Below are 20,512 nucleotides of genomic sequence, written 5' to 3'. Positions count from 1 at the left end.
TCATGTCACAGCGCACCCACGAGTCCGATTCGAACAATACCGTCTTTTTTGTGGGACCGACCTCTGGGTTATTGTTCGTACAGTTAAGTGCTATATCAGGCTATATCACTTGACGTCTTGATGAGCAGGTTTATAACAAACGGAACGGATGAGCGGTATGGAATGAAATTACTTCTATAACCTTTAATAGGTACAGGTACTTAATATAGGTACAGACCTAATTATAGAACTAAATGCGTGGAAGGGAATTAAGGTTTTTTTTCTGAATATGATGAACTGAGAATTTAGAAGCGTAGGTATTTTCTCGTATTTATTAGGGAAATTAGTGTTACACAGATATAAGTTTGTGTAACAAGTAAGTTTTGAAAACTTTTTGGATTAAATATTGGTAGGTAAATACTTAATCCAAAAAGTTAGTGAATGGGTTGCGCGGCTGCAAGAGTGAATTCTCATTGATTATTCGCGTTTCCTCCGCGTTCAGATATTTAATAGCAACTTATTCGTTCTGATAAATCTTACGAAGTACCGTAAGCCTGCATGTCATCACATCGTCACTTGTGCAATCGACAGTACAGCAACTGGAGCGGCAGAACAAAACCGTCGTGCCGTTTATGAGTAATTGAGCATGAGAACCGATTGGTGAGGTGAATGGGAATCATTAGTAATGCCATAGACGAGACAAAAATAAAAACTGACTGTGCACTTTTTTTAAACGATGCGCTCTTTATCGTTAAACATCAATAAATATTACATTCCCATTGTTATTTATTGTTTATTCTTATTTTGAAGACTACTCACAGCTAATCTAGTAGTATCTCGTATCTAGACGAGTATCATTCTAGCTGTTGCTAGATAGTCAACCGTCTACCTTGCTAAACTACGACGCTGCGTGCTCAACAGAGACGCATTATATACTCGTACATAATAAAATTATTGTATAGTTGACATCTTCAAATAGTGTGTAGGTACTATTAACTCATCTCTGGTGATGCTATTGCCCCCGAATTCGACCGTTCAGCATCGACGTCTCAAGTTCATAGAGCACACGTGAAGAATTACGAAATGTAGGATTGAAGAGGCTTGTAATTGGCAATGGCAGCCTTGGTAATACAAAAATAATTGCTTTAGCTTCCAACAATTGTATGAGACTGTTATTACACTATCTATTCAGCTTATTGTGTTGTAAAACTCACGCGTTGTAAGTAGATAGAGTCGGACCAATCTAAAGGTGACAGTCCATTTCCAACGACAGCTGCAATACTGTTCATTTTACTATGGAAATTGACAATAACAGCGACGCGTTCAGTACCAGTCGTGCAGCTGCGGTCAGAAATGGAATATTACCATAACTCTTAATCTGTCATAATTTGAAAAACGTTATAACACTTTGACACGACAATCTCAACGTTAGCTTAGTTAGACGGACTTGACCAATGAACACGGTACAGTCAGCATTTAATTATGGATAATGGTAACAAAAGTGTGTTGAGATAAATATTTATTTCGCCACTTCAATTGGCTGTTTGATATCTTCAATTATCTATTTGATAGTTGACTGTAGGTACGACTCTTAATTGCATTATTTTTAGAAATAAATTTACATTATACAAATTTTTCTGATGATCAAAATCTGTAAGTTTTGCCCCATGGGATGGGAAGTAACATTGCAGTACAACAACCTCACAAATTAAAAAAGTTGCGTTAGTAAATATCACTGTAATTGAAGACTTCAACCGAAATGTCGTGAACTTACTCTTACTAGTCAAGGTCTGCGGTACTACCGATAGTAGCAGAGTGTGGCACTGGTCCCACCGCGAGCTAGTAAGCTATGAGCTATCGGCTATAAACACGAACAAAAGATAAGCACTCCCGTGTAAATAAAAGAGACACGGCGATATTTATAGTTACTCGCCCAGCGGTGAGCTATAAATATCGCCGTGTCTCTTTTATTTACACGGGAGTGCTTATCTTTTGTTCGTGTTTGTAGCCGATAGCTCATAGCTTACTAGCTCGCGGTGGGACCAGTGCCTGTAGAATGGGACCTTTCGAATTGTGAGAAACAAGCGCCCTATGATGATGTTATTCCAGTCTAATGCAGAGCGGAGGCAAGATCAGAGAACAGAACCAGTAGTAAGGTCAAAAATTAGAAGCTCTACACAGAGACATTATGAAAATGTTCCATTGATTTCGATTTCGCTAAACACATCGAATGTTAAAATTCATTGGTCTTCCTTTTATTTCTGACACTATGTTCTTTAGCAAAAAAGAATCCTTATGATGAAGCCTTTCGATCGGTATGATAAATTAATAAAGCTACCTGTAGCTTTATTAAATTAATAAAGCTACCTGTAATTTTTTTTCTTGTGTAGCGGGTTCGATTTCCGGTTCAACCATGTAATTATTTAAATGAATTCAGTTTAAATTGTTTTTTAAATTAAAATAATGTCTTCTTTTAACAAAATATCCTATCTACGATATTTAAGGTAGGTACTTTCCCTTGATGTCCCATAGTCTTGGGACGCCCTGTATTACGAGTAAGTAAACATAATTATTTTATATCTATTAAAAATCTACAAAACTAATGTCAAAAGCAATTGCATGAGATATTTTATATTTTCAAGTTGATGTTACTCCATTGATTTGAGTGATCGGAGTCCGAGTTTGACCCGATGCAGTTAATTGCCGCGTTTGTTTTTATGAACACTTAAATTATGGGTATCTACTTACCTACAAAATTAAGGTTATGTTTCTAACACCATGTAATTATACTATAAGCTTCAGAGTCAAACAAATCACAGTACCGGTCTACAGTATTGTAAGACGTGAGGTGCAATTAACTCTTCACACCTAAACACGATCAATTTACTGATATTTAGTCTTGCTAAAGCTTACAAAGCTTTAAGCACCAATATTCAAAATGGAACGATTTATTAATAGGTATTTTAAAGGTTAGCTAGGGTAAATTAAATGTCTGCTGGCAGTACTGTCTAAGTAATTGTCGACAGATGCATTTGGATATTATCAGGAGCACCGATTATTTCTGAAAAACTTTGCGATTGAACTTCAACGAAACGTACTTAAATATAGCAAAATATTTTTCAGATGGTTAAAATAAAGCGATTGCATTAATACATCTAAGTATGGTATTATCTCTATCTCTAACTATATCAAACACCCATTAAAATGGAGTCTTGTAAGACTGGTTAAAACGACAAATCAAAGACAGAAAGCACAGACGTTGAGAAGATAGCGTCACGAACTCACGAATGATCAGTTTGTTAGTAGGTATATTACACTGCGGTATGGACATGACTGGAAAAGGCCGCTAGAGAACAAAAGCTCATAATGAACCTGCGGGATGACGGAAGTGTAGGTAATTAAAAATCTAATCCACTACCTGCATAACATAATACGGTGCGGAGCAATAAAGGTACAACACAATCTCTACTCGGGTGAAACTATGCAGTTTCTTCCGCATTGCTGAAGTATTGTATGAATGTTTCTAGTTCAGTTTCATGCACTTGGGAGTAATAAAATTGAGGAAATATTATATTTCCTGAACTAATGCGATCATTATAACTTTTTATCGCTGGGCTAAAATCCTATTATATACTTATAACCGTGATGGGAATGTCGTAAGGTACCTAGAATAGAGTCACCTACAAAAATGCAACATTTTATCTCAACGAAAAATGTATTATATTCAGAATTAATTTATGTACAGTCAAGGAATTTAAATTCCGACCCATTTCGTACTTTGTCACAGTGACAACCGTATGAGGTCTCTAGCGGCTTTCATATTGATTGTCACTGTGACAAAGTACGAAATGGGTCGGAATTTAAATTCCTTGACTGTACCTATAGATGTACTTTTCCAGATCGTACAGACATGCAAGTAAATAGTGATGTTTTTCTTGTTTAAATATGTGACTTGTTACCATTTCCAACGATTTTTACGATTTACTTTCTATTTATGTATTTTCTAACAGTAGAAAACGTCATAAATGTATTAAGGGCGAGAAAACTTTCATGTACTTAACACATCTTAAATATTAAGTAGAAAGGTATTTCATCCTCGATTTTATAGGCTGGTCTAAGACGAAGTACCTACGCTCATTTGGATGTTAATCAGTTTTCTAGCACATATTCTGCATGTGCCTGCCTAGGTTAACACTGTTATATCATACAACTTTCATTTTCACGTTCCTACTTAAGTAATTACTACGTCTACGTCTCCTCGTGCTAATATACACGGTGTAACATGAGTAAACCGAATAATTTTAACAGCGTATTCCTGATCATATTTAGAGACAAAAATTTCCTATAAACTTTTTTGAAATTCGCCTAGTTTCAGAGATATTATTAATTAAAAAAAAAACAAGTTTTTATTGTTACATAGTGTAAAAGGCCTTTTTGATGGTGATGTTGCTGCTATGGGACGTAGTCTAAATATTCTTATTGATAGATGTCAAAAAGTGACAAGTAACACTTTGCAAAAAGCAGGTTCTCTAGAAAAAAAAATTTCAAAATCAATTTTAAGTGACAAGTTTACTAATAACCTTTATTTTTATGTACAAATACATTCAAAAAATTGAAACAACAAAACAAAAAAAAATTTTTTTTTTGGCGAAATTGACCTAAGCTCATATTACATTTTTTACTTCTTTTGACCTCAGAAATGCGTGGTTAAAATTATTCGGTTTCATCATGTTACACCGTGTAGATACCTGAGCAAGCTGAAGATTCCAAAATTCTTCTCTCTTTCCAAAAACTTTACTATTCTGATCTCATTTCTCATGATATGTTTGGCAATAAAGTTTATATCTACCTAGTGTTAGCTATTATAAAATTATCATCTAAAGGGAATCGATGCACTTTAAACGGACCGATCCTAGCTTGCCGGCGTACCTGAGGGCCTACCGCGAACCACGTCCGATGTGTTGCCTTGCTGTCACATTTACGTACGAATTTACAAGTGCGACAGAGAGGCAACACGTCGAACGTGGTTCGCGGTAGGCCCTCTGATGAATGGCCCCGGCACGATATGCTCCTTAGTAATACAATTTATTACTTTATCGTAAGTACTTGCCTACGCAATATAATAGAAGAGAAATTAACTTTCTATTGCCTTTGAATTAACGGGTAATTAATTGCTTACCGATCTTTGTACAAAGGTAATTTATTGATCCTATAAATCTACCCATCTATTCAGTTCAAGTCGTCTCATTGCTGGAGTCTGATTAGGGCTTAGGGATTTTGGAATACCTATACATTATTTGGTTGATTGTTGCTTTTTCAATGCAGAGATTTAAATCCTTAATTTTCCTGGTAATTTACCATACGCTAACTGGAAATATGAGCAAGTACCTATCCATCGATCTACTAGGCTGAAATTTCTAAACAATACTCATAAACACATCAGTATGACCATTAAAATTAAAATACCTATAGGTACCCGGTACATAATAGCCGGTCACATGCATACATTGAGTACCGAAGTGATCGTATTCCATTAATTAAACTTTTAATTATACAGAGTAAGATAGAGTAAGTACTAACTAATTCTTGCCAGTAGTACCTACTACAGAGGGCCTTAGCTAAGCACCCAGGTAGGTACCTAAGGCACGATTTCGAGTCACTTACTATTCAAAAGACTCTGAAGTTTTTAAGCAATTTTAAGCGCAGGCGTACAACTTTCAGCGTATCTCGATAGAAGCTGGCTCTACACGACATGTCTCATGTTCACAACTAATTGCGACAGATCAACGACGGTCCACGTCGTCGTTATTGTCGGTTCGACGTTACGGTACAGTCCATTCCAGAGCTTCGCCAGGCCGTTTAAACGGTACATCGGGAACAATTTATTTTACATCGCCTGCGAATCGCTAACAGCACCAATTTACCACGCCCGCTACGATCTAGAATGACGTAAGGCATCTTTAGTCGTTATAGAGGGTGCTCGGTCACTGCTCGGAAGGGAACTCTTTCGGCTCGATTCTGAAAATGAATTATATCTCTACTAGACCTCAACAAGTTACGATATGGATAATTTAAAGATATTTGTAAGATAGATACTCGTATGTCAAATTTGACGTTTCCGCGATTCTGGAGGTCCTCTTGAACGATTTCGACAAGTTATGACTTAGATATCCATGTCACATCTAGTCGATATCTAATGTAAATCTAGTTGATCTCTATAATCGTCTCTAGATCTTGTGATTATCTCGTTTCCCGAATACGCGTGTTTGACGGTGGGATAATCATGATAATATGTGCGAGTAGGACTCGCGGTAGAGCATTTCTCATAACCATGATGATGATGGTTCAGTTTGTTACGAAATTCCTTTATTTTATAACTTTTTCCAGAATCATAAAAACATACTTCTAATTATTTTACTAACGAAAATTACGAGAATAAGCTTAGTCAACTATTAAGAAGGTTTTACAAGTTCAAACCAAGTTTTCTCCCAACAATGTGACTGAAGAATTAAAATTTACTGGGGAGTTGTGTGTATGCCAGCAATACAAAAACCGATGGTGTAATATTTTGGCAACTCTTGCCCATAAATTAAGGCTCGGTTACATCCAATTTAAATGTTGGTTTTATTTCATCCAATTCTTTTGTACGACGGCAGTTTTTAATTGGTTTTACTGCAGCGCAATGCTCCAACATAGATCCAATTAAAACAACACAGAAATTGCAATGCTGATTTAGACAATAACAACGAAATACATAGATACTTACCCACCCTAAAACTTACCTACGAGCAAAGAAGAATATTTAGATTTGGTTTAAAAATGGATTTTAGGGATAGAAGACTCTACATTGTATAACTACCTATATTTTACTAAAAACAATAATGCTTAAATTGAACGGCGGCATGCGTATTTTATTTTATTACGCAACGAATTGTTTCGAGTTAAATCAAAATATTGAAACAAAACTTGCTCCAAACAACACATGCAAGTCATCCATTATTTGTTATCATCTAATCTTATAGTTGAGTAACACCTACACACGCAACTGGCCGAGACGGTACACGGTGCCTGCAGGCTCAACCGTGACGTAGCTACTTTATAGTGCACCTGGCCAGGGTTTCATAAAATTCTATTCATACCCGATGAGCGCTTTATTTTATTTTACAGGTTTGGAGGAATAAGTATTTAAACTAATGATTTTGTCTTGCTAACAGCCATTTTCATACCTGTTCTGTATAGGGTTTCTGCTCGAGAATTCTCGAGGCGAGAAATCTCGAGAAATTTGTCCTAAGTCGAGACGGGAAAAAAATATTCAATGCCTCGAGAACTCGAGAAATAAATCTCTTGTGATAAGTAAAAAGAAAACACGCGTATAGCCGTATAACATGTCTATAATGTATTTCTTTAGGTAGTTAAATAAATATGAACAATGTTTTTTAGGGTTCCGTACCTCAAAAGGAAAAAAACGGAACCCTTATAGGATCACTCATGCGTCTGTCTGTCTGTCTGTCCGTCTGTCACAGCCGATTTTCTCCGGAACTAGATGGTCCAGACCAATTAAGTTGATATTTGGTACATATATGTAATTTTGTTACCCAAAGACGGACATGCAACGTAAACACATAAATTTTAAACATGGGGGCCACTTTTGGGGGTAAATGAGAAAATTCATAAATAAAGATGTTCAAACTATATCGTCTTAAATATCAAAAAAAGAGCTGATTGTAAGGATCTCAAATATATATTTTTTATAATTTTCGTATATAAACAGTTTAGAAGTAATTCAAGAAAATAGGCCAAAAATGACCATTCCCTCCCCCACTTTATCTCCGAAACTACTGGGTATACATTTTTGAAAAAAATACATAAAATAGGCCTATACCTATAGATAACAGGAAAACCTATTAGAAATCTACAGTCAAGCGTGAGTCGGACTTAATTACTTAGTTTTTGATCCGACCCCTACGGATTTTTTAAGACGTTTCACTCACGTTTCTCATAAAAAAATACATTGTTAACAATTGTGTAGGTAATGTACGGAACCCTTGGAACGCGAGTCCGACTCGCACTTGGCCGGTTTTTTTTTACATTTCCAGGCAGGAACTTAAAACATTTATTACCAACCAAACAAAAAACTACCTTGATCCGTCCCCTATCGTTCTAGCTTTAACCGATTTTCATATTTTGAAACTTTTGAACTATCATGATTCATGGCATTCATGTAGTGTCTTTTTATTGAAAAACGCTTTATAAGATTTTGTAACGAATTATAGGATCATGTAATAAGTGTAATAACATATATTACAAAACTAAATTACTATTGATAAATCAAATCATCCCGATATATTCCTATTAACAATTTTAGCAGCTTTACTGTTACGTTGAGTAAGTACGAGTAATTGATAATAGTAAAACTTTTGTAAGTTTTGTCACGAGTTTTTATTGACTTGAATATTGCTGCCTAATAAAATACCATATTGTGGTTTGTTTACATTTTGTTGAATACCTAAAGAAATACACTATAGCATAACACATCGCCGGTGCGCACGCCTGCACCTATAGTTTTTTTTGCTGTTGTATTTTTGATTAAAAAGTGCAATTTATGGTGACTAAAAATGTACCATATGTTTGATTATTGATCTCACCTACGATTCCTACGAGTCTGATTTGTAAAAAAGCAAAAAAAAATGAAATAACATGGCGTTTTTAGGAGCTTTCAAAATTTCTCGAGATACTCGAGAAACTCGAGAAATCTTGGTCGAGAATTCCCGTGTCTCGAGAAATTAAAAAGGTCGAGAAACCAGAAACCCTAGTTCTGTATTGGAAACCATTTCGATCACTTTATAATTCTAAACAAAATGTTACACCTGGTTCGTGTGTAGAAAACCATTTCATGCACGTATTGTTCTATTTGACTACTACATCAACTCAAAAGTAGACTCCCTATTTTCAAATGCTTAACTTTTATATAAGTATGTATTTCTTTGTTGTGTAGGCACCTAGGCACACAAAATGGAGCCAATTTTCTCTGGCCTCTAAATATTCCGCAGGCTGTACCTAAATAGGATTCAGGATGGTAAAATATCTTTATATAAATATAGGAGATATAACTGTCCTTCCAATTTTGCAAAATAAAGACATCAATACTTCTATACAAACTAGGAAGGACAGTGTATTACCGGCTTTAAAAAAATTATCTAATCTAACCTGTGTTTAGCGGGCGTGTACTCGGCACCCCCGGATGCCGGTCGCGGCTGCGGTTTGTGGTCTGCATTGCATGCACACAACGTGCAGCAAGGCGATCATAATCACATAATTTCTGACTTAACTTATAGCACTACAGGTGCCTGAGGTGTTCTGCTGGAAAAGCGTTACTATAATTTAATACTAGAGTGCGAACGGCAGGCTGTAAAAAGTAGTTTCAGGAGAACCAATAACTATAATTTTATTCTCCGATTATATCAAGGTAATGTTTATCTTGTTTTCTGGTACTATGTGTCTGATTGATAATTTGATATACCGGTCAAATAACTTATAAAAGTGTCAACGTGATGTTTGTGAAACCTATACATAGAAGTAGGAGTCGGTACTTAAATGCGTTGAATGGTTGAGTAAATGTTATTGGGGTGTAATTTTACCTACTGCAAAGCTAACTGAAAATTTTATCAGTTAAAGCTTCGTAATACCTGACAGATTTTTTAAAGGTTTAACTCAATCAGGAGATAGTTTAGTGACAAAAAATAAAGTTATATAATTTCCTGTCTAGCGCGTCTTTGGATTCGGATTGGCGATTGCTTTAAAAATGCAGCATAATAAAGCTATAACTCCGGCTGGCGGCACCCAAAGTGCAATAACCCTGACACAAACAATAATATTGATTTTAGGCGAAAACAATTGCTAGGTGAGCCTTGCTATATAACTACACAGATTCGTTTAAAAATTGCATTTGACTGATATGAATTGATTTCGTGCGCGCTCACTCGCTTGTCAAATCAGGAGTAGCCATGTCGAATTGGTATTCATTTTCGACCAAGTTATAAGGGCTAAGCCGTATTTGGTCAACCGAAAACAGAAATAAATAAAACTATAGACGCTTTGTGTTACGTGACCGCAATATCTTTATTGAAACTTATTTCATTAGCAAATCGCCTTCATTGAATCACAATAAATATTGGCGTTGTTAGTAACCGTGATTCGCATCGTGCTCTTTTTGGTTGGAGAGTCACGATTTATAAAAGAGCTGACAAATTGAGTGAGCGTTTTACAACTTGGTACAAATCTAATTTCGTTTGGAGCGTTTGTTTTGTGCTAACTTCGATCGACAATGACGGCATTTTATATCATTGATTATACATACTATAGTGGAAACAATAAACAGTACTTTAACTTATATATTTGTGTACCTACTGAATTTCTAAGGAAGTTTGGTTGGTTCAATTAGAATTTAAAATTTTAGGTAAACTTACATTTTAAACGCTTAGCTGTGCTTATTCCTTGCTTGTTTCATTGTGTATGTACTCGTTTAGGTATATGCGTCTAACCAAATAATAAAAAAGATGAAAATCTGGCAGACTATTTAGCAGATCTGGCAGAAAATCTAGTATACAATTATACTCGAGCTGCAACGATCTGTCCTTTTAATTTGACATTTCTCTCACTGCTTATTCTCGCTCTTGCAACAACGTAAGTACGTACATGTACCTACATCATAGCCATTTTGCTACAATATCCTGATGAGCTATTAAGTATTGTTACTAGCGATAATACTGTCTTGGCTAATAAACAATATATTCACATACACCCTATACTGATTATTTTTGATTGTTAATATACTGCTTACGATAATTTATCTGTAATATTAAAAAAGCTATTGGACGCCATGAGTTCCATTGTGTTCAGTGTCAAAACGCTGAGCCTATCGTGAGAAAATCAATTAAGATGTTACTTTAAACTTATTAAGAGTCGAAAGTTTAGTACCCATTCAAGTGTCTCTGATATGGTAATATAATGATGATGCTTCATAAGTTTGGAGATTATAATCCTGCCATTTCAGATATTCGTTTATGTCAGACTAAGAGAAGATTTTTAAAGCATCTTTGAAGAATTTTAAGACGCCCTTTGTACAATACGTCTAAATAACATTAATGTTCTTTTGATGGAGGAAAAAACAGAACCATTAAGACATTTTAAATACATAAATTATGCTTAATTCTCATATAAATCACGGAAGAACGCACATCGCAGTGCACAGTGAAGGTTCAGAGCAAACAAAAATCATGATTATGAAATGAATAATGACTATAATGAGACGTAAGGCGTAACTAGGTAGTAATACTGCCTATACTAAAAACCGGGCAAGTGCGAGTCGGACGCGCACGAAGGGTTCCGTACCATAATGCAAAAAAAGGCAAAAAAACGGTCACCCATCCAAGTACTGACCACGCCCGATGTTGCTTAATTTTGGTCAAAAATCACGTTTGCTGTATGGGAGCCCCACTTAAATCTTTATTTTATTCTATTTTTAGTATTTGTTGTTATAGCGGCAACAGAAATACATCATCTGTGAAAATTTCAACTGTCTAGCTATCACGGTTCGTGAGATACAGCCTGGTGACAGACGGACGGACGGACGGACAGCGAAGTCTTAGTAATAGGGTCCCGTTTTACCCTTTGGGTACGGAACCCTAAAAATATGTACTTATTCAGTATTCGACCTACCAAAATCATTTTGTTCTTAGACGCTTAAATGTGGTATTATCTATGAAAAGGGACCTTATTGTCGATGGCGCTTACGACTATAACTTCGATGAATAAAATACGTAGTAGGTTTAAATTGAACATTCTGGCTCATTTCGGTTCGCTCGGTCCCAATTTAGCAATTAAGTTTCTGTGAATACTGGAACATTCAATTTTCTTGTCTATCCATTGTGGAGGTCAATTTATGTTATGTAACGCTGATGAACTGATCAGTCATCGAGTTTAAAGGTCCCTTTTTATTGTTTTTTTTTAATAACTCGTAAACGGTAGCCTGTAGCAAAAAATGTACTGATACATAAGTAATCTACATACAATTTTCTACATGAAACATTCTATAAACTTTTTCGCTACCTTCAATATTTAAGGGAGAAAGTAAATTATACTCAATACATAAATAAATATTATAGGACATTTTAACATAAATTGACTACTAAATATTCCTGCAAGGAGTAATAAGGTCTGTTTAATAAATAACATTTTAGCCTTTTTGTGAATTCATTTGAATTATTGAACCGCTTAATTAAATTAAATTAAATTATTTATATCAGAAATTAAATTTCCGTAATATATTAGTAGCTTATTATTACTCTTAACCTATGTTAGTGACTACCTATGTTATGTATTTTAAATAGATTTAATAGACATGTAGGCTACTCCAGTACTCCCAGAAAGCGCCATCTATCCTGTCTGCTACAGTGGCTAGGAGACTGTTGGCGCTGCCGCGTACGCGCCGCACCAGCGACGCCACCCGCTTGCGCATGATGGCGTGGAAGCCGTCGGTGCGCGTCTCCGCGAACATACCGCTAGCGCTGCAATAGCGCGGCAGCCCCAACAGCATCCTAAAAGCGTTATTATATTGGACGCGTAGGGCGCTGTAAGTTTTTTGAGTATAGTTGATCCATATGCTGCAGGTGTAAAATGACTGGCAGTACGCCTTAAAAAGGGTGATTTTATTGCTAGTGCACCTTGCGAACCTACGAATCAACATATTACTTCTTACTGTCAGCACCCTACGCTCCCTTTCCCATCTACGTCATCTTTTAGCGATGCGGTTACCCAGTGTCCCAAGTACTTAAATTCTCTTACTACTTTAAGAGGAGTGTCATTCAGTCTCACTGGAGGTAACATTTGGTCGTTTAATTGGACTATTCTTCCTCTGAAAACTAGCAGCTCGATTTTAGAGACATTGTACTTGAGACCCGGGGCCTCCGCATACCGCTCACAAACACCTACTAGCGTCCTAAGGGCGTCGATCGATGGGCTTAGCAACACCATGTCGTCCGCGTAACTGATGTTATTTACGAACGTTCCATCTATTGAACATCCGACCATAGTGTTGCTAAGCTCCTCGATCAGCCGATTGACATATAGGCTGAAGAGTCTGGGTGACGCAAGCCCCCCTGCCTGACCCCGCAATCCAACCTATACTCATCGGATAGCGAACCCGCCCACTTAATGACATTGGTTTGGTGGCCGTACCAAAACCTGAACAATTCCACCAATTCCCCGGGTAAAGACGTCTCCTCGTACAGTTTTTGCCAAAGTCTGTTATAGGACACCAGATCGAAGGCTTTCGAGAGATCAAAAAAACACGCCAAAACTGGTTTTTTCCTGTCTGAGTAGTATCGGACAGTGTGCTTAAGACAAAGGACTGCCGTCTCGGTGGATAAGCCCGGCCGAAATCCAAATTGTGCGTCATAAAGCACCGTGTGTTTTTCCAACTGTTTGTCAAGCACACTGTCCAACACCTTTGCTACAATCGTAGCCAACGAAATGGGGCTATAATTTTTAATGTCCGAGGTGTCTCCTGTACGGTTTTTAATAATTGGTACTACCACGGTTCGGTTCTCATCATGTCGCTCGGTATATAAGTATGGCTGACACAGAAGCTGAAGAACATGGCGAGTACTCTAGGTAAGTGTACCCCTGCATGCTGCAGGTGCTCAATGCTAAGGGAGTGGTGTCCTGGCGACTTCCCTCGTGTCATGTTCTTCACCACCGATGCCACCTCCTTAGCTGTAATTCTCACCAGAGGCCCCGAAGGCACACACCTCGTTGGAGGTGGGCCCCCGCAGGGCCCCAAGGGAGACTCAACCTTGAAATGCTTCTGAAACAAATCAGCTATCTCCTTATGCTCGCTAACACCCTCTACACTCACAGGGAGGCCCGCCCTCGGTCTCAATTTAATAGTTTGCTTCCAGAAATTTTTAAAGTCATTAATCAAATGTCATTACTTAAAAATTATAGATGTTGGTGTCATTGTACTCAATACTTCTTTTAAAATATATATAATTATTTGATTGCCTACATGTACCCTACCTTATTCTTACAGGGTCAACTTGGGAATAACTCCTTACAGTTACAAAGGTCACTCTCTTTATCCAAATTTTAATTGGCAATTTTAGAAATAAAATTGATAGTATAAAACTTGTCGAAGTCAGGGGTGCGAAATCTTGACTTCGGTCAAACTCGGCTCCGCTTGGCTTAGAATTGCTCCGAGCAATTATTAGGGTTGGCACCACTTGACTTCCTTTTGCGTGTACAACCACAGATAAGATAATCACTTGATTTTTGACAACCCTAAATAGCCGAAACAGATAGTGCCATATATTAGAAAGAGACAGCATCATTCGACCCTGAACCGCTGTCAAACTTCGTTTTTGTAGGAAGTTTCCTTTATGTACGGTAGTACTATTAATTATTCTGTGTCGAAGTCTGCGTGCGCCTTTTTATACTTTATACGCTGCTAGCGGGAGGCCGAGCGCGCACGCAGGCGCATGCGCAGGCGCCGGTCACGCGCACGCACGCGCTACTCAATTCCCTGCTCAAGTCGCAGCCACAGTGCGATTTTGTGATTGCGATGGGGCGAGTGACAAATTGACAATGGAATGCAAGAGGATATTAGAAAGAGAGATGCCTAAGAGTACCATGCCATAATGAATACCTGTGTTTTAGCTGTATATTGTGTTATTGCTTTATAGTGTTAATGCATTATGATGTTAATGTGTTCCAATTTGTGCCGCTTTGGCATTAACTATAAGGTGCAATTTGTTTTGTTGTAATAATAATAATAAATAAATATGTCAGTGTCTCACGGAAGTTTTTTTATAAAAGGGACCCACTTCCAGATGACCTATAAACTTTATATTTGGTGGCAAATGTATATAGAGGAAAAAATCTGAGCAAGTGAAGGTCAATGACAATGTAATGGGAACTCTTGGGTTAGCTAATTTAATTTAAATAAGCACCACTACCACAAACTGAGCGCTTAGCCCGAAACACTACAATATTTGTTACCTGCCTCTTTATCACTCTTTCATATTTGAACAAATAACAAAATTTAAATTTTCGCGTATCGAGGTAGGCTCTCTGTAAACAAACAGCCTTTATGAATAAATGTCATAGACGTAATAGTGAAAAACTGTTAACAGTACATCAGGTGCTACATTACGACACCCGGATATAATAAGCACATTGGGTGATGATAATAATAACAAACTAGATAACTACGTCAAAAATTTAAAGGGCCATATGTACTGTAAAACGTAATGTATCGTAATACATAGTACATTACTATATAGGCCTGGAAACGAAGGGTTGTAGGTCATGTAGATATACACCGAAAACACCGTTTCTCGCCGATATTTGTATAGTGCATTTCTCAAACTTGCAATGAAATATCTATAAGCTACGGTGAAGTGACCAAAATTGAGAAAAAATTGTCTAAAAATTTAATTTAGAAAGGAGCAAGTACCAGGGCCTCATGAGTTACGAGGTATCGTTGACCAACCCGCCGGGCCCCAGCGGCCGGGGCGCGTACGAGTAATCGTGGGCCGCGGCTGCTGTTAGAAACAAAAGAAGGTTGCTTTTGCTTTTTTTTTTACATTATGGTACGGAACCCTTCGTACGCGAGTCCGACTCGCACTTGCCTGGTGTTTTCTTTAACCTTGGCCATAGTCCCATTTGTATGGGATCTACTACCGCCGTGCGAATGTATGATCGACTAGTTTAAAGTGACACTTTTTCAATGTATTTGAAATAGGTATTTGAGTATTTATGGGTATGAAAAAGTAAAACGATTATTTCAAAATGAATTCCTTGTCCTTGGTTTATACGAAAATGATACCAAACTTGACCTGACAGCTACAGGTAGGTACAAACAGACCGCATTGTACCGCCGGAATCGCATTTCCCCTCTCCCTTTTTGGGTGGAAGCAAAGAGTTAATATCCTTAAGACATTATATCAATAAAGTATGATCCAAGGAACAATCGTGCCAAGCGGCATCGCCTGGGATAAAACGGCCAACTCAGTGCACTTCTCCATTTACATTTTCCCTTAAATATTTTTTTAAATATTGATCCTAGCAAAAAAGTATATAGAATATTTAATGTAGTAAATTTTATGTAGATTACTTATGTATAAGATTTTTTTGTACAAGCCATCATTTACGAGTTATTTACAAAAAATATTAACAATTGATTTACTTTCTCCTTTAAATATTGATCCTAGTGAAAAACTGTATACAATATTTAATGAAGAAAACTTTATGTAGATTACTTATGTAAAATATTTTTATAATATAAATATTAACAATTAAAAATATTAGTAATTAACTTTCTCCCTTAAATATTTTTTTAAATATTGATCCTAGCGAAAAAGTGTATAGAATATTTAATGTAGAGAATTTTATGTAGATTACTTATGTATAAGAACATTTTTTGCTACAGGCCACGGTTTACGAGTTATTTATAAAAAACTATAAAAAGGGACCTTTGAACCCGATTTGTTTTCAAACACAACATGACTGACCAGTTCATCAGCGTCACATAACATAAATTGACCTGCGCAGTGGATAGACAGCTAAATTTAATGTTCCAGTATTCACAAAATCTGAATTGCTAAATTGGGACCGAGCGAACCGAAATGGGCCAGAATGTCCAATTTCAACCTACTACGTATTTTATTCATCGAAGTCTTTGTCGTAAGCGCCATCGACAATAAGGTCCCTTTTCATAGATAATACCACAAATATGATGGTAAAACTCTAGATAGCCTATAACGAAATCTAAGTTAGTTATCTCATGATAGGCATGATTTTGGAATAGTTATTGTTTGCAAATAATGTTTTTAAGATATTAAAAACACAGTCCAACAACTTGTTACAATGCTTTTAAATGATCATTGAGAATACTCTTGGTGAGAATTTGTTATAAGATGATACTCACCATTATGTATGTATGGTGAGACTTGCAACATCATTAACATAGAATCGCTTCACAGCCTGTCCATTGCGTGTTTTTACTCATACATACATTCATGGGATGACATAGATCTGACTGAAAGATTACATTTAGATGTAACTTCATTCATAGTTTATTTCGCGACGTATTTTTTTGCTTAATTACAAGCTTTTATTTAGTTTCACCTGACCGATGTCTGTAATGAACTGAAGTCTAACGTAATTTCATTGTATTGGACCAAAAAGACGGCAATGACATGTAGGGAGTAGGTACCTACAAATAGTAGGTATACAGCATTTTTTTGCCGTAAATGTCCTCAAGAAAAGACGCAGTACAGTAGGTACCGACAAATCTAATCCCAATACAGCTGTAAGCGCGTTTGGAAAAAGAGCCCCTGACATATCACTGACATTAAATAGACATGAATATTTCACACCGCGCGACATGATAACGGGGGTAAAATTGCGTATTAATATCTAACAACCGAGGGGCTTCCATAAGGGGTTTGGGGTTGAATTTTAAATACGGTCGTATTTCCCCCAGGATAATTACTACTAAGTTTTCATTTACTGAATTACTTGTAAGTAGGTTGTAAAGAAGGCCAAATACCTATTCAGATACTGCATGATAAAAGCTTGCTATGAAACTAAAAGAATAGGTAACCTTCATGTTGCTGAAACAATTTATCTGAAAATCTATGTTAAAGTCATTACAGTCGTCTAGATTGCATGTTGAGATATGTTAGACTTGATGATTCTTGTATAGGTTACCTAGGCTCATTAGGATGAAGGTAATATAGTACTTAAGTACTTAATATTCCTATGTCTAAGGAGGTTAATTACTGCTATTGTTTAGTATACAATGCCGTGTTATTGAGGCAGACTTAATATTTTTTTTTAAATTTATAATTCAGAATTTTTCGACATTATCTACATAATTTTTATATTACCTAATTATGTAGGTAGTTCTTCAGCAACCACTGTGTATTTATGTAGAAGTACCTAAGTACATATGTCTATCGTATGCCTCGCTCTCGAGACTACTGTGTATATTGTACCATTTGGTATTAATTATGCTTATGGCTATAGTAGTAACACTATCTGCACCATTGAACCCAATGGGCGTATCCGTGATTGATACCCAAGGTCTAGATCAAATCGTCTCTTTAAATATCATGTATACAGTCATGTCATAGCTTGATGATAATTACAGTTGACACACAGCAGAAGGACAAATACCTACTGTATGAGTACTTATAGAATGGCGTCATCGACAAAGCTATTGTTTAGCTTGGCCATCCGCCTGTTCCTTATAAGGTTAAGTAAGGACTTTGGCATAGTCTCGGTAGAGTAGGGGACAAAATGTTACTCGCGTTCGCAGGAGCTACCTCCCTCTGAGCAGCTCTGCACGTGTCCCCTCGTGCTAAAGAGTGACATATCAAGAGGCAAATAAATAATAGGCAAGATTGCGAACATTGCGATGAATATGAACCTATACTCTATAGGTATAGTTTTATGCAGGTGACTGACATAATTATGACCCATGCATACCTACAGAGAGAAAACAACCTCTTGTTGAGATGGTCAGTTAAATAGGCCACTCTGGACTGGAGTGGACTGTTACAATTTTTTAAATCATTGGGCACTGGTCCCACCGCGAGCTAGTAAGCTATGAACTATCGGCTATAAACACGAACAAAAGATAAGCACTCCCGTGTAAATAAAAGAGACACGGCGATATTTATAGCTCACCGCTGGGCGAGTAACTATAAATATCGCCGTGTCTCTTTTATTTACACGGGAGTGCTTATCTTTTGTTCGTGTTTATAGCCGATAGCTCATAGCTTACTAGCTCGCGGTGGGACCAGTGCCTTGGAGTCCACTTTATAAGATTCTGCATAGGTATTTGATACAACAGTTAAGGTTATTCTTCTCTGACTTTAGTCATACCTAGATCGTAGTATTTATTCAAATAGTCGTTCAATTCGAAAAATGTCAAGAGTGCGGCATCTGTGGTCCAATTAGTCTGTGGTTTCAGAGCTACTTACATAACCGGTCGCTTCGCACGAAGATAATAGATGAAACGGGAGAAGAAGCCAATATAAAATACGGCGTACCGACTGGGTCAGTGTACGGCCCGGTCGGGTACATCATGCACGTGAACAGCATTAGCAACGTCGTGGAGCACTGCTCCACCTACATGTACGCGGACGACACGTGCCTGGTGTACGCCGACCGGGACGTCGCGCTCATGCGGGACAGGCTGCAGGCAGACTTTAACAACATTCTGAGGTGGGCACACGATAACGGTATTATACTGAATGTAGCAAAGACCAAGTGTATGTTGATAAAGTCTCCGTACCTCAAAATTCCCTGTGAACAATTCGGAATAGTAGGGCACACATATGAATGTTTGCACAATGACATGGTGTCGTGTAAGTGCAGTCGCCTTGAAATGGTCACTAACTATAAGTACTTGGGTTTAAATGTCGATAGTTGTTTTAACTGGAACCTCCATGTGGAGTCGGTGTGTAAAAAGTTAAGGTCTATATTATGCAAATTTATCAATTTAAAACCTATAGTAAATAAGGCGGTTCTATTTACACTGTACCACGCATTAGCAGATTCTGTGATAAGTTATGGATTAGTGGCATACGGTCGCACATTTAAAACTCAACTTGATAAGATCCTTAACTTACAACTTAGACTTGTTAAGATATTAGTAGATAAGAAAACTAAAGAAAAATGTAACAAGCACTATAACCAACTTTTTCAGAGCTGTAACATATTACCTGTTCACGAAAAACTTAAATATCTGTTAGCTGTCGAACAGTATATGTGTCCTAAATTTAAGATAGTAAAAATATACAACAGAAGTCTAAGAGAATCTACACGAAAACGATATGTCGAGCCACAAGCCTCCAATTATTACGGCCGAAGAACAAGGCAGTACCTAATACCGCGTATTTTTAATGTCATACCCCCCGAGCAAAATTTTTCAACAAAAACAATATTTAAGAAAAAAATTAGAAGTCTGTTATTAAATAGTTACGCTAATGCAAGTTAGTCATATTTAGTTTAGTAATTAGCATAGTATTAAGCATGAAGGTATAAACATTTAGGTATAATTGGGTGTATTTCATTCGCCAACAAACTGTTTCGCAGTTTGGCGAAGTTTTGTAATAGTTTTAAGTGTTTTTTGTTTATTAGCAATAAAAAAAAAAAAAAAATTAAGCCTACCGAATCAAATAAACACGAACAACCATATGACTACATAATGACGCTACTTATAACGTGAATTTATTTACCTACATTGTTACTTAATTTTAAGGCTAGTTCAATGTCACCTAAAAAACAATATTTTGTTTAGTAATTTTAGTTCCAATGTTATGTTGACGATCCAAATAGGCTTAGGACGGGTATTCACATCACTTGCCATGTGTTCGCCTCAAACAAATAAAACATTATAATGTAAGCTGTGTTTCTCTTCTATGGGTGAAATTGGTGTAAAGGTTCTATGTGAAGTATTTCAGAT

The 20,512-nt window shown here is 36.8% G+C and overlaps 1 protein-coding gene across 1 annotated transcript in view; it reads left to right on the top strand.

Annotated features, from left to right (window-relative positions):
- The window catches only part of LOC134664734 (uncharacterized), a 117,343-nt gene that overhangs the window by 36,142 nt on the left and 60,689 nt on the right, over nucleotides 1-20,512 (top strand). The gene's annotated exons all lie outside the window — the stretch shown is intronic.

This window comes from Cydia fagiglandana, chromosome 5, assembly GCF_963556715.1.
Source record: "Cydia fagiglandana chromosome 5, ilCydFagi1.1, whole genome shotgun sequence".
NCBI classification, from domain to species: Eukaryota; Metazoa; Arthropoda; class Insecta; order Lepidoptera; family Tortricidae; genus Cydia; species Cydia fagiglandana.
Note: the sequence above shows the minus strand (reverse complement) of the source record. Positions and strands in the feature narration are given on the sequence as shown.